At 36.4% G+C, this 14,209-nt stretch overlaps 1 long non-coding RNA gene across 1 annotated transcript; it reads right to left on the reverse strand.

Annotated features, from left to right (window-relative positions):
* Nucleotides 1-12,329: 12,329 nt before the first annotated feature.
* LOC143679519 (uncharacterized) lies at nucleotides 12,330-13,911 on the reverse strand. Its single transcript, XR_013173812.1, has 3 exons — nucleotides 13,845-13,911; nucleotides 13,083-13,167; nucleotides 12,330-12,405 (listed from the first exon to the last, which is right to left on the reverse strand). It is a non-coding gene; the product is annotated as an uncharacterized LOC143679519 (long non-coding RNA).
* Nucleotides 13,912-14,209: the final 298 nt, after the last annotated feature.

The raw sequence follows: 14,209 nt of genomic DNA on the forward strand, positions 1-14,209 counted from the left end.
AATTTAGTTTTGTATGAATACAGGGTTTGACACAAAGTTTTTTAAAAATTTATAACCAGGTTTATCAAATTTTTGTCAGCATTGACTATGACAAACAGAATTCACCTTTATACACCTTTTACAACTTTCTATATTCATTTAGGACTTGTAGGAAGCAATGATTACAACAAAGAAACTTTTCTTTCTTAAACCTTCTACAACTTTTGATATCAATTCAGTGCTTATAGTCAGCAATAACTACAACAAACAAAATTCACTTTCTCAAACCTTCTACAATTTTCCATATTCATTCAGGGTATGTAGTCAGCAATGACTACAATGAACAAAATTCACTTTAGTCAGAAAATATGATCACCTTAGCATGGAAAATAATATAAATACTATCATCTCACCTTTAGTCTTTATTCATCCAGACTGCATACAAGTTAGAAATAAATTTGACAACAAATTTACAAAGCTCTTGGAAGATGCCTACTACCTTGCACTAAAAGTATTCATGAAGGGGAGAACAGATAGAGATACAACATAATGGAAGAAGAAAAAATTTATGCTTGGGTTTAGAATGCAGCCAGGCATTTATATATTTATGCTCACAACACACAGATGATTACCTCACAATATGCCTAAAATTTCTTGGTCCAATCCAGCACTACCTTCAAAGATCAGAACAGCCCAAGTTTGAAATATAATCAGTTTTTCAATAATTAGGAGATTTATATTTCCCCAAACTCAAAATTTTCAACATTATTCCTATATTCTAAATAATTTAAGAATATGTTAGTTCACAAAATTAAGTTATGACTCTTGAAAAAATAGTTCAGAATTGTATTTATTGAAATGCTACTCTCTTCTTTAAAGGTCTTACAAGTGTCATCTCTGCTATGAGGGCTTCTGTTTTAGTTTATTAATGCTGCTGGAAATGCAATATACCAGAAATGGGTTGGTTTTTATAAAGAGAATTTATTAAGTTACAAGTTTACAGTTCTAAGGCCATAAAAATGTCCTAACTAAGACATCTAGAGAAATACCTTGACTCAAGAAGACTGATCTGGGAAGGCATGTGGCTGGTGTTTGCTGGTCCTTTGGCTTCTCATTTCAAAATGCTTCCCTGTGGGCATTTTCCTTCTATGCCTCCAAATGTGTCTGTCTGTGTCAGCTCTGAAGCATTTTCCAAAATGGTTCCCTCTTAATGGGCTCCAGTAAGTGACCCATCTTGAATGGGTGTAGACACATTTCCATGGAAACCACCTAATTAAAAGTTCCCACCCACAAGTGGGTGGGTCACATCTCCATGGAAACAACTTAATCAAAAAGACCCCACCCTTCGGTATTAAATCAGGATTAAAGAAGATGGCTTTTCTTGGTTACACAACTGTTTCAAATTGGCACATCTTCTTAGGTCATTCTTTATCTGCTTTTTAAAATTCTTCTATCAATTTTATTCCTATTACTACTGTCTTCTACTGTGCCCTGGTACATATACATTCTAACTAGAATATAAGCTCTTAGAAGCTAAGAATTGTATCTTTCCAATTCATGACAGCACTTACTAACAAAAATATACTGATTGAAATTAACAAAGTAACTACAAATTCAAATTCTTCCACATACTGGGATAACAAATAGCAACATAATTAAAAAGCCAGATTCTTTGAAGTCCAGATAATCAAAGTTACAAAAATATCAAATTTTTTTTACTAAACTTAACTAATTTCTTTAATAGGATATATCTGAAGCATCAGCATATCTTTATTTTAATTATATTTGATGTGTCATCATTACCAGATATATTGCTCAGTTTAAGCAACCTGTCTAGTTAGGCAATTTTTAGGAGGAATTTTGAGAATGTACTTACAATACTAACTTATTTTGTCAGTAAGCTTGTATTAATGTAGGGAGAACATACTTAAGCAGAATAAAATTGCATTTGGTTGATTCAAAAGTCATCATAAAAACAAAAATTGGAGTAGATTTTGTTACTGCAATTTTTGCAGCTGTATTTTCTTTTTTATTCCTTCTATTGGAGGTTAAAAATCTGTTTGTTTTCATAATATTCTAAAATTGTGAACAGCCTCAAGAGTACAATGACTGTCAAGCTCTGGAAAATATACTGCAACTGTTTCATTTGTCCCAAGCTTAAATCCAGGAAAATTTTCCATAGCTCTCAAGAACCTTTCATTTTACTTACCTCACTGAACTGTGGCAATTAGAACTTGTTCAATTACTCTTATCCCATGGCTATATATATTTTAATAATGATTTGTTCACTACAGTTACTATTGCAATGGTATTATTGGAAAAAACAATTTTAACAAACATGGCCTATTCTAAAACATATTTTTCCTATGCCTACCATTTCTAATCTCCAGGCCCAGTTGAAAGAATTCTAATCCACACCTCCCCCAATATTTCTGCACCCAGCCCTTCCTTCATAGCTGGTTTAGGTGGTTAGGCCCTGGAGGCAGGGATAGGTGAGACAGAAGAAAATAATGCCTGGCTTGTTGAACTTGGTTTTAATAGTTTTAAATAATGGCAGAAGAATGAGAGTTCCTATACCATTCTTTTAATTATTTCCAATTATTAGGTCTATTTCACTTAAACTTGTAACCCAGACAATTGGAAAAGGTATTTTGCTTTTCTCTGAGGCAGCCCTTTGGTAGCTTAGGGCAATTCCAGGGGTGATTTCTCTCTAATGTCCAGGTTTGTTCACAGTAATTACAAAAACTAAGGCATTGAACCCTGCTGCCCAGAAGGTTTTTTTTTTAAATTCAGACTTCTGGAGTACTAATTTATATATTTTTATAAAAGTACTTATTTATTCTTAAGCAATTTGAATAGAGCTCTTTAAAAATTTTTAGCTAATTTGCAGTCAGACATAAATAAAAAGCTAGACACCAAGAAACAGAAACACAGAAATTCTTTTGAGAGGGACAAATAAAATATTGAATATACATCATTGCATCCCATTTCTGTTCTCTTTTGCAGAACAACTTTAACTGTAATATCTGTAACTTTAATTGTAATGGTAGTATCTTTCCATAGAGCCATTCTCAGGACATTTCTCTCCTGATTCTAAATCATACTGAGGCCAGATTTTATTACAGAAATAAACCTTTTTTCCCCCATAGACTCACAACTAAAATCTTTCAAATTTTTCAATATAGCCCAAAATTCCTATTTTAAAAAATTTCTGTAATCAGTTCCAATTAGAAACACTTGACTGATACAATGCAGTAAGACACCAACTAACAAAATTAAAGAACTTAACATTTACTACATATTTAAGTAACATGCCCATTAATAACTAGACCAAGAGCAACAAATAAATAGGCATTAAGCACTTACCACATCTAACTAACACACTGATTAACAATTAAACAAGCATTAAACATTTACTATACCTAGGTAACAAACCAGTTAACAGTTAAACAGGTATACTTAATTTAATTGAGTTCCAGTTCATTGTTGGATTGCTTATTTTCCAGGAGTAGACTCAGCAGACAAATTCAGATCAGAGCCTCACACCCTGTACAAACATATCCAGAAAACAGAAAGGTGTAGAGGAAGTGAGATACAGGTCTTCAGGCCTAGGTCTAGGGGACTCAACCACTCAGCTAACTTCCTGATCCGTTTTTACCTTGATGAGTAGTCAGATATCCAGACTTGGAGCTGGAAACTGTTTCTCTCATTGAAGCTCCTTAAGGCACCAAAAAGGTCTGGAGTGCTGGCAGAACAGAGAAAAACCCAATTGCTGACCCTGTAGACTAAATACAGTCCAATGGCTGTGAAAGACTCAGTTACTGCACTTACCTGTCCTACTGGGGCTCCAGAGCCTTGGGCAGCATCCCCTCTGGGGCTTCCCAAATTGTTATTAGACAAAGGTAGTGAATTTTCTGCCTGATGCATTGAAATGACCAGTTCTTGAGATACTGGGTTTCAAAGAGAGAAAGAGTTTATTGCTAGGCATAAAGAAGAAGATCAGATTGGCCAATTGGCCCCCCCAAAATCTGTTTCTCCAAACTGCAGTAATTCTGACAGTTTTATAACATCAAAAGATGGGCAGGTTTTAGGATAATGAACACAATGGTTTTAGATGATGTAATCAGAGGTGATCTAATTATTGAGTGAGCCTGTTTGAAAGGAATTCCTTACAAAATCCCTATCCTTATCCCTTCTAATCCCTATCCAGTACTATAGGTTGGAAACTTGATTAGGTTGTCTCCATGGCAATGTGACTCAATCAGTTGTGGGTATTAAACTTGATTAGATGGAGACGTGTCTCCACCTTCCAGGTGGGTCTTGATTACTTTACTGGAATCTCTTTAAAAAGGAAGAATTTGGAAATGGTTTGAGATCTGAGAGAGTGGCCAGAATGATGGCTACGAGAGCTGTCAGAATGATGGAATGACATAGCTACGAGAAGCAGAGAGTCTGCCATCCAGCAACCTTTGGAGATAAAGGAGTATGCCCCCAGGGGAGCCTCATGAAACCAGAAACTGGAGCGAAAGCTAGAAGATGTCACCATGTTCACCACATGACTTTTTCAGTTGAGAGAGGAATCTTGAACTTCATGGGCCTTTCTTGAGTAAAGGTAACCTCTCGTTGGTGCCTTAATTTGGACATTTTTATAAACTTGCTTTAATTGGAACATTTTCATGCCCTTAGAACTGTAAACTTAGAATTTATTAAATTGCTCTTTTTAAAAGCTGCTCCATTTCTGGTATATTGCATTCTGGCAGCTAGCAAAGTAGAACATTGAGCATATGCAGATTAATTACATGTTTAGTTATAAAATGTATATAAGAATATGATGGCCTTAATTTGATGATGGGTGTGATTTTTAGTATTATAATGGGATATAGGTGACTTATAAGTTAAAGTCTAAGCTACTGTGCATGTTAGGTTGGCTCATTTTAGTCAGATCCAGTTTTGGTTATCAAGATATCTTTGTACTTGGAGTGGGTTAGTTCTGGACTGACCCAAGACCCTTCATTAATAAACATTAGGGGCTATCTTTACTGATTATAAGACACTAAAGGCAAAAACAAACAAACAAAAAAGCAAAGGTACAAGATAAAGACTAAACAATCATTAACAGAGATCAAGGGTGTTGGATTACACGTCAGAGATTTCAAGTATTTTCCCTCTGTCAACTCCAATATACCAGAAAGAAAAAAGAATGTTTATATTATGATTCTGTAGTTAAATTCTAAGTCCTCAGTTACAGTTCCCTCCCTACAGCTTCCCAAGATCTCTACAGAACATGTCCAGTGCTTCTTCAAATCAAATTCTGAAAGACTCATTTATTCTGTCTGTTCGGTTTCTGGTCCCTCCAAGACAAACATCTTGAATGTCTTTAGCCATCTCCATAGGACAGGAGATGGAATTAACTTTTTTCACATTCCTGTTTGGGTGTTCCTATTTATGACCCAGTTAGGGGGTAATGGGGTCAGCATTCACCACAAGTAGACTGATTTTTGGAGTTAATGCTCTTAATTATGGGTCATATTGCCTGTTGGTGGGGAGCTCTACTTTTTTTTTAATTTCGGAAGAACACATTGTCATAGTTAGATTCAGATGTCAGCTTGGCCAGGTGATGGTGCTCAATTGTTCTCTTGCTGCGGACGTAAATCATCAGCATGTGAATTTCATCTATGGCTGATTACATCTACAATTGGCTAAGGGGAGTGCTTTACACAATGAGTGAGGCTTAAAAGAAGTCAGAAGAGAGGCACTCAGAGCAGCTCAGACACTTAGAGATACAAAATGGACATGCCCCACAGAAATCCAATGGAAGCCAGGAGAGAGGGCCAGCAGACATTACTGTGTGCCTTCCCATCTGACAGAGAAACCCAAATGAAAACTAGCTATCTTTCCTCCAAGGAACTGTAAATTTGTAACTAAATAAATCCCCTTATTAAAAGCCAATCCATCTCTGGGGTGTTGCATTCTGGCAGCTTTAGCAAATTAAAACATGCCTGAAACAAAATTTCCAAAGTAAAGTTCAAGGAGCTAAGCTGTCCTTAATGCTAATTTGAAGAGCATTCTCTCAGTGGAGAGATTATAATGACGCAATCCCTTTTGGGGTCTACAAGTGGCAAAAGGAGGATAATGAATGGAGTGTTCAGGGATACCTAGGAAGGGAATGTGAGAGAAAAAGGCCCTTGATTTCTCTAGAAGTGGGTCTGTGGTAGATTGAATGACATACTCCAACAAAAGACATGTTCTTAACCCTGATTTCTATCTGTGTTCCTATGGATGTGAACCCATTTGTAAACAGGGCCTTTGAAAATGTATTATCAGTTACAGTGTGTGGACTCATTTGTGAACGGGATCTTCTAAAATCCTACTGGGTGTGGCCCAACTGAATCAGGTAGGCCTTAGTCCTTATTACTGGAGGCCTTATAAAGAGAAACCACAGAGGCATCACCATGTGACAGAGGTAGAGATGGAAGCCAAGGAGCATCAAGGACTGTGACAAAGCAGATCCAGAATGCTGCATAGTTTAGGGAGAAAGCATGGCCTTGTCAGTGCCTTGATTTTGGACTTCTAATCTACAAAACCCTGAGCAATAAATGCTTGTTGTTTAAGCTAACTCAGTGTATGCATTTGTCATAGCTCTGGCAATAATTCTGGCAGATGAAGGCAGGGCCCTAGCAAAAGGTTATGTCAGAACAAATGGAAGACATTGCATGGAGGAATATGGTATGTGTACTTTAGGTGCAGGGCTACATGATGTTGAGAGAGATTTTTTAAAATGTTTTTCTTTTCCAATTTTGATTTGTTACACTATTTTTGAGTTTTTGCTGGAGAAATGTTAGGGAGAAAGCAGCTGGTAATTGTAAAGAACTAGTAATAGTAGTTTGGCATGTGGAAAATGTATCAAAATAAAAACAAATCAGACCTAACAAATAGCATGTCTTGGTTGGTTGGCTATGTACGCAGGTCATTTTTGGGCAAATATTAACACTACCTCTAAAGTTAATTCTCTCTTGTAGTGGGAAAGGAACATAGCACCTCTTTTTGAAAAATAGAACGAACACATCACGTTTGGTATCCCTATGAGTATGACATTATCACAGGCACTCAGAATTCTTAATCATATGTGCAGTCCTTGTTCTACTTTGTTAGCTGTTAGAATGCAATATATCAGAAACAGAATGGCTTTTAAAAAGAGGAATTTAATAAGTTGCTTGTTTATAGTTCTAAGGCTGAGAAAATATCTCAATTAAAGCAAATCTATAAAAATGTCCAAATTAAGGCATCCAGGAAAAGATACCTTCACTCAAGAAAGGCCAATGAAGTTCAGGGTTTCTCTCTCAACTGGAAAGGCACCTGGCCACATCTGCTGGCTTTCTCTCCAGGCTTCTTGTTTCATGAAGCTCCCATGGGGACATCTTCCTTCTTCATCTCCAAAAGTCTCTAGCTGCGTGGGTTCTCTGCTTCATGACTCTGCTCTCTCAGAATCTCATACCTTTGCACAATGCTTCCTCTTATAAAGTATTCCAGTAAACTAATCAAGACCATCTGAAATGGGTGGAGTTACACACATCTCCCTTTAATCCAAGTTTAATACCCACAATTGGATGAATCACATCTCTGTGGAGATAACCTAATCAAGTTTCCAACATACAGTACTTAATAGGGTATAAAAGAAATGGCTGCCTCCACAAGTTTGGATTAGAATTAGACATGGCATTTCTAGGGTACAAATCCTTTTAAATCAGCACAGTCCTATTCCTTCTCTGCAATATGCTTTCTTTATATTATAAAGAATAATGTCTTTTACATTAAGCTAAAATTAACACTATATTTCCAAGCTTTATACAAAATCAAAGGATTTATCATTCTTCGTACCCTTTTGTGAGGGGTGAAGGGGAAAACCACTCTTGTGTTGTACAGAAATGCACTAAGAATGTTTAATTGTGTTCTGCTTATTGGTCCAAGAGAGTGTATCTACTTTTCTTTTTTTATTAAGTTTAGAATTGCTTAATACATTTAAATTCTCCAGTGTATTATTAGAACAGCTTATTAAATTATGTGTTGTAAGAGATGCAGCTAGCTTTTTGCATATGAATATTATGTAAAATTATGGTCATGAATTTCATTTGCTCACCACAGTGTGACTTACTGGGGTACAGTTTGTCCATAAACATTTTAGAAAAAGGAGTTACAGGCTAGTGAATCAAATCAGAGAACAAAAACAGTTGATAAATTGTTGCTGTTTATTAATATATGTAAATGCATGACTCAAAAGCATTAAAGCCTGATACCCTCATGGCTCATATATATCAAGGGGCTGGAGGAAGCTCACATCAGATTAAAATGGAAAGTATTATCTGTTTATAGAGGGAGGTGTCTCCAAGGAAGCGGGGCTGATGTATGTGAGTGGGGGAGCTTTATCATGGGGTTTATGGAGTTATCTTTTTAATTTAGTTTTAAGTTTTAAATTAGAGAAATTGTAGATCTATAGAAAAATCATGCAGAACATAGAAAGTTTCCATATCCCCCTGCCCCTAAACGCACCATTTTCCCTATTATTAACACTTTGCAATAGAGTGGTAACTTTGTTACAAATAATGACACAATATTATTATAATTACACTATAAACTATAGTCCACAGTTTACATTAGGGTTCACTGTTTGTGTTGTACAGTCCTGTAGTTCCTTAAAAATATAAAGAACCTAAAATGTCCTTCTCTTAATCACTCTCGAGTATACAATTCAGTGGTGTCAAGTACATTCACAGGGTGTGCTACCATCACCACTCTCCATTACTAAAACCTTTCTATCATCTCAAACAGAAACTCTGAACCAATTAAGCATTAGCTCCATAATCCTTACACCCACTGCAGCTTTGGTAACCTATATACTAGTTTACGACAATGAATTTTCTGACTAATTATTTCATATCAGTGAGATCATACAATGTTTGTCCTTTTGTGCCTGGCTTATTTCACTCAACATGATGTCTTTGAGGTTTATCCATGTTGCTACATATCAGAGCCTCATTCATTTTTGTGGCTGAATAATATTCCATCATATGTATGCATCACATTCTATTTATCCATTGATCTGTTAATGGATGCTTGGGGAGCTTCCATCTTTTGACAATTGTGAACAGTGCCTCTATGAACATTGGTGTGCAAATATCTGTGAGACCCTGCTTTCAATTCTTTTGGGTATATATTTAGAGGTGGGGTTGCTGGGTCATAAAGTAATTCTAAAGCTCTTTCTGAGGAACCACCAAACTGGTTTGCACAGTTGCTGCATCATTTTACATTTTCAAGAACAATGAATGAGTGTTCCTATTTCTCCACATTCTTTCCAACACTTGTAGTTTTCCATTTTTTAAAAAGTAGTAGCTATTCTAGTAGGTATGAAATGGTATCTAATGGATTTGATTTGCATTTCCCTAATGGCTAATGCTGTTGTGCATCTTTTAATGTACTCTTTAGTACTTTGCATATCTTCTTTGTAGAAATGTCTTTTCAACTCTCTTGCCAATTTTTAAATTGGATTTTGGTCTTTTTGTTGTTGAATTGTAGGGTTTCTTTATATAGTCTAGATATAAACCCTTATTGGATGTATAATTTCCAAAATATTTTCTTCCATTTTGTAGGTTGTCTTTTTACTTTCATGATGAGTCCTTTGATATACAAAAGTTTTTAATTTTGACAAATTTTCTTTTGTTTCTCATGCTTTTGCCTACCACAAGGTTCTGGAGATGAATACAATGCAATATGTTTTTTTCTAGGAGTCTTATTGTTTGGGTCCTTTTATTTTAAGTCTTTGATCCATTTTGAGTTAGTTTTTGTATGTAGGGTGATGTAAGGGCCCACTTATATTCTTTTGCATATGAATATCCTGTTCTTCCCAGCACCATCTGTTGAGTAGACAATTCTTTCCCTATTGAGTGGTCTTGCACCCTTGTCAGGAATAGGTTGGCTATAGATGTAAGGGTTTATTTTTGAGCTCTCAATTGTTTCTATTGGTCTATATGTCTGTCTTTGCGTCAGTTCTATGCTGTTTTGATTACTGTAGCATTGTAAAGCATTTTCAAATTGGGAAATGTGAGTTCTCTGACTTCATTCTTCTTTCTCAAGATGGTTTTGATTATTTGGAGCTTCTTACCCTTCCATATAAATTTGATGATTGGCTTTTCTATTTCTACAATGAAGGCTGTTGGAGTTTTGACTGAGATTGCATTAAATCTGTAAATCACTTTGGGTAGAACTGACATCTTAACATTGTCTTCAAATCCGTGGAAACAGAATGTCACTCCATTTTTCTAGGCTGTCTTTGATTTTAGCAATGTTTTATACTTTTCCATGTATATTCTTTTACATTCTTGGTTAGATTTATTCCTAGGTATTTGATTCTTTCAGTTGCTAATATAATAGATTTAAAAAATTTCCTCTTCAGATTGCTCATTTCTACTGTTTAGAAACACTACTGATTTTTGCATGTTGACCTTGTGCCCCACCACTTTGCTGAATTTGTTTATAACTTTGGTAGCTTTGTTGTGATATTTCAGGATGTTCTATTTATAGGATCATGCCATCTGCAAATAGGGAACAATTTTACTTCTTCCTTTCCAACTTGGATGCCTTTTATTTCTTTTTTTTTTTCCTCGGTTGCTTTGGTTAGGACTTCCTGTGCAATGTTGAACAACAGTAGTAACAGTGGGCATCTTTGCTTGTTCCTGATCTTAGAGGCCGTGCTTTCAGGATTTCACTATTGAGGATGATATTAGCTGTGGGTTTTTCATATATGTCCTTTATCATGTTGAGGAAATTTCCTTCTATTTCTAGTTTTCTAAGTGTTTTTATCAAGAAGAAAGGCTGGAATTTGTTTTATTTCCTTCATTCTGTTAATTTGCTATATTACATTAATTGATTTTCTTATGTTAAAACATTCTTGCATACCTGGGATAAATCCCCCTTGATCATGATGGGAATTAATCCCCCTCGGTTCTTTTTATGTACTGTTGGATTCATTTTGCTAATATTTTGTTGAGAATTTTTGCATCCATATTCATAAGGGATATTGGTCTGTAATTTTCTTGTGATACCTTTATCTGGCTGAGTATATTAGGGTGGCATGGGTCTCATAAAATGCACTAGAAAGTGTTCCCTCTTCATTTTTTTTGAAGAGTTAGAGCAAGATTGGTGTTAATTTTTCTTGGAATATATGGATTGGAGTTATCTTATGTGGAACTCAAAGAATGAAACCCTTTATGTGGGTACAGGAATTAATGAAGATCTGGGGTAGAGGGCATGGAGTTTTAGCCCTACTTTAGGTTAAGCTGATCTACACATATTAAGAACAAGTTAACTTCTGCTATTTGTCATCAAAATTGTTCTTTAGTGACCTCAAGAAGTTGTTGACGACTAGGAGAATGAACAGAAAGATCAAAAAGAGCATGAAAAAGAAGCAGGAGAATTAAGGAGGAAGGTTTTCATTTCTTAAGAGATTGAGGGAGCCTTGTCTGTTAAGCGACATATTGAATTTAACTCAATTTTTTGGTTGTGGTCTTTGCTGGAGGAGGCATCAACATATGATGTAAAATTGGGGATAATATTGGTCTTGGTGTGGTTCTTCTGTATCAGCCACAAACCCTACCTGTCACCACAAACAACTCCAAACTAAAAACAGATCTCAAATTAATTCTATGTAGCAATCTCCTCTAAAAATTGTGGCCCGCAGTTTTATCTGGCCAATGAAATATTTACTATTTGGTTCTTTTAAAGTCCTGTTCTGTGTTTGAAGTTCCTTTCACCTTCTTAAAATTCTTATCTTGAACACACTTCTCTTCACACCTGTGGCCCTTTCTAGGTTTGACTTTCCAATTCATTAAAACAACACAAAACAAAAAGCAAAATGGGTATGTTTCCTTTCTTTTTGCTGAATTTTACCTTGTCCTCCTTTCCAACATAGCATACAACTATTAGTGTGGCTTTTTTCACATAGAACTGTGAGCTGACAGAAATTTCACAGTGTTAAGTTTTCTAATTGCTTTTTCAACTTCTTCTTTGCTTTATCATGCCTTGGCTTGAAGCTCTGAATTCTTCCTTTAGCATTTCATGTATTCCTATTCATATTTTAGTTGTTTCTGAAATAGTATGCCTGGAGTGAGCATTCTTTAGCCTCTAGAAAATATATACAAATACACTTTTTAAGTTCCATGCCTAATAAAATTTCAGCTGTCTGTCTTTTTAGGGAAGGGAAGAAGTATAGCTTTTCAGTAAGAAGAAAGTAATAAAAATATTATTCCAAGGAATAAATGGCTACAGGTTCAATACACACCAAAACCATTTTGTGTTACCTGCATTCAAAATGCAGTTATGCTGACAGAGCCCACCAACAGCATTTGCAGGGCAAAGTACCTCCATTCCTGAGAACTGGAGAGAAAAATCAGAATTTGTAGAGGTTTTTAGGGCACTTTGCCCAAATGAAACTCCTGAATACCTAATGACATTTGGCAAGAATACTAAAACAGGTTGTAAGAGTTTCTGCAAGAACCTTCAAACAGGAATATATCAGTCATAATCATAAACTTAAGAAGGAGCAATCATGCAATTGAATAATAAAGACAACATCTCTCTTAGGGAAGAATCAAATCAGAGGATAAACAGAGCTTCTATAAATTTCTCTAGTCTCTTCTCTCAAGAAAAAGAGATGTTATGTTGCATTGTTTCTTTCTTTACATTCTTTGATGTTGAGACCAAAACAGTGCAACCAAATTGACTGACTTTCCTGTCTGTAATAATATACGGTCTGGCTGCCGACAAAACACACACCACTTACAAAGCAGATTTCATACTGTCCATTCAGTAACAACAAAGGGCCAGGAAGTTAGCTTGCTCATGGATGTCTTGAAACATCTCAAAGTGCTACTTCTCCAGGGGCAGAAGAGAATTAGTGGAATAAAACACACAAAAAGCTGCTGACCTTTGTTTTCGACTGTTTGCAACTAACTTTTCAAGCTTTGATGATGCTTGAGTAATCTCCCACCTGAAACTAGAGCAGAGAACCTGCCCTTTGCTCCCCCCATCCCAGCCTGCCACACCAGACTGACCTGCTGTCCATCAGCAAGCAGAGAATTCGATGTTCCTCTCAGCTTGGGACAGTAAAGAATTTATGAAACTGCTAGGTCCTGGGGGCTAAAAGAGAGAACAATGACTAAGCATACAAAGTAGTCCAAAATATGACAGGTGGAATAGAGTAACAATATATAATTTTGGTAAGGAGTTTGCTCATTAGTACAGCGGGAATCAGGGGATTAGTACAGTGTGAAACTGCTCTTGAGGACTGAAATGGTTGTGCTTCACTCTCTGAGTGAGCTGCCCCTGTTACAATGGGGAACCAACTACAACTGTAATTGGGATTGGTTTATAGCGAAGGCGGTGGAAGATGTCAGTCAAGGAACGCTGTCCCTCGTGAAAGTCTGGAATAACACAACAAAACATCAGGATGGACTAATAAAGAGGACTATCTTGAAACAGGAATACAAACTGGCAGCAGCATACTTTTGGACATCTCATTATTTCCTCTAGAATGTTACATTTCTCCCCCAGATCCTTCAGTTGTGGCTCTGTTTTTGCTTAGAAATCAGAAACTGCTTCCTACAGACCAGGGGGAACTCAGTGACTGAAGTATCACTGTGAATGTTTCTTTGGCCCAGGGAAAGAGCCCACCCAAGCGGCACCATGGATTTCCTTCCTGGGTGAAGAGGAAGACTTGCAATTGGAACACATTGCACCCCAGTATCTTGGAAGATCCTTCAATCTCCAGTAGTGAGGGTTTGAAGCATCTTAATGAGGTTTTTGGCTAAAGGTACCTGTGTCAGTTTGAAGCTATTAAATACCCCAGAAGAGCCATTTTCTTTAATCCTCATTCAGTATTGCTGAGTAGAATCTTTTTTATTGTTTCCATGGAGATATGACCCACCCAATTGTGGGTGGTAGCTTTTGATTAGATGGTTCCATGGAGATGTGTCATCATCCATTCAAGTGGGGCTGCTTACTGGAGCCCTTTAAGCAGGAATCATTTTGGAAAAAGCTTTAGAGACACCAGAACCAACAGAGTGCATGCAGCCAGAGACCTTTGGAGTAGAAGGAAAACGCCCCTGGGGAAGCTTTATGAAAGGAGGAGAGAAAGCTAGCAGATGTTGCCTTGTTCCTTTCCAGCTGAGAGAGAAACCCT

The sequence above is a fragment of the Tamandua tetradactyla genome, chromosome 4 (assembly GCF_023851605.1).
Source record: "Tamandua tetradactyla isolate mTamTet1 chromosome 4, mTamTet1.pri, whole genome shotgun sequence".
NCBI classification, from domain to species: Eukaryota; Metazoa; Chordata; class Mammalia; order Pilosa; family Myrmecophagidae; genus Tamandua; species Tamandua tetradactyla.